General features: G+C 34.5%; 1 non-coding gene across 1 annotated transcript; it reads left to right on the forward strand.

Annotated features, from left to right (window-relative positions):
• Nucleotides 1–256: 256 nt before the first annotated feature.
• Nucleotides 257–363, forward strand: LOC133074264 (U6 spliceosomal RNA). The gene has a single exon (XR_009697117.1). It is a non-coding gene; the product is annotated as a U6 spliceosomal RNA (small nuclear RNA).
• Nucleotides 364–1517: the final 1154 nt, after the last annotated feature.

Genomic DNA, 1517 nt, shown 5'->3' on the forward strand with positions numbered 1-1517 from the left:
TTTTATTTTCATTTCCATGTGTGTCTGGTTATTTTCAATTCTCGTTGCCCTTGAAACATTATTTTTGAGATTCTGCAAAGCATAGTGCCTAGGTACTTATCTTTTTGTGAGATAATTTGCTTATATGTACTCCAGTAAATAGTAACAGTCTAAGGCCACCTTAAACTGAACAAATTTGCACAAAAACCACAGATGACATTGTGGGTGACAGATTTCTTAACCACCATGACACAGTTCATCCTTAAAAATAATTTTGGTGCTCGCTTCAGCAGCACATATACTAAAATTGGAACAATACAGAATAGATTAGCATGGCCCCTGTGCAAGGATGACACGCAAATTCATGAAGCGTTCCATGTTTTTTTAGCTTCTCTAAAATAATAATAATTTTGATGAATGAAATGATGACTGACAGGAGTTTTTTGGTAAGCAGAGTTTCTTCCCAACAGGGAAAGCCTCATTCCCCATCAGGCAGAAGAAAAGTAAAACATTTCCATTATAGAAATAGTAATAATCATAATAGTTCTATGTATTGAGCAATTGCTCTATGCCAGTTACTGTTAAACACAATATAGAATATATTATTTAATCCTTAACCTATTTAATCTACATTTTACTGTTAAAGAAATGGGCTCCATAAGGTCGAGCAACTAGCCTAAGGTACAAGTGGCTAATAAATAGAGTTGAAATTCATCCTCTGGTTTCTCAAGAACATATGGGCAGAGAAAAAATGTCCGTAGTAGCATCTTTGGCATTTTCCCAAAAAGTACATTACAGTATGTTAGTACAGAAACAGTGGTTGGCAAAGGAAGGACCTGAGCATTAGCTTGCCTTCCTGGCTTGCTGAGACAGCTAACTCATTTCATCCAGTCTTGAAAAAATTCTCATGGTGCACAAAGCTATTTTTATGGGTGAAAGGTCGTAAAATACTTCTGAATACTTCTGGATTAAAAAAGAAGGAAAATACTCTTTTCTAGTTGATTAATGTTGCTGCTGCCTAAAGGATTATTGATGGCATTTGAACTTGATACAAGTGCCATTTTAATATTTTCCTAAAGAAGAAAAAAGAGCAACTGAGACAGAAAAATAAAATTATTTTTTGTTGGCTTGTAAGTGAAGCCTTGAAATAGTTGATTCTCAGTTTTAATGGCAGGGTATAAGGACAAATAAACAAGTCAGCCTAAAAATATGAAAAATCAGGAAAGATATATGGTTTGTTAACAGGTACTGGCATTTTGTGAATTCCAGTCTGTCTCCCTCTCTCTTTTTTGAAAGGCAATAATATAGTTTTGAAATCCTGAAAAGGCTTATTTATGTTATGGCATTGCCTTGTATTGCTACCACTTTAGTACCACTTTTCATGAGTGTTTTTATTGTCGTTTACCTGGATAATTTGTGACACTGTATTCAGAATTATCTTTACAGTTGTAAATCTGATCATAGAGTTCCCGGGCTTAAAATCCTTTAGCAACTTTTCTTTCCCTACAAGATAAGACAGAAATGCCAGAGCTAGAATA

The sequence above is a fragment of the Dama dama genome, chromosome 19, assembly GCF_033118175.1.
Source record: "Dama dama isolate Ldn47 chromosome 19, ASM3311817v1, whole genome shotgun sequence".
NCBI lineage: Eukaryota > Metazoa > Chordata > Mammalia > Artiodactyla > Cervidae > Dama > Dama dama.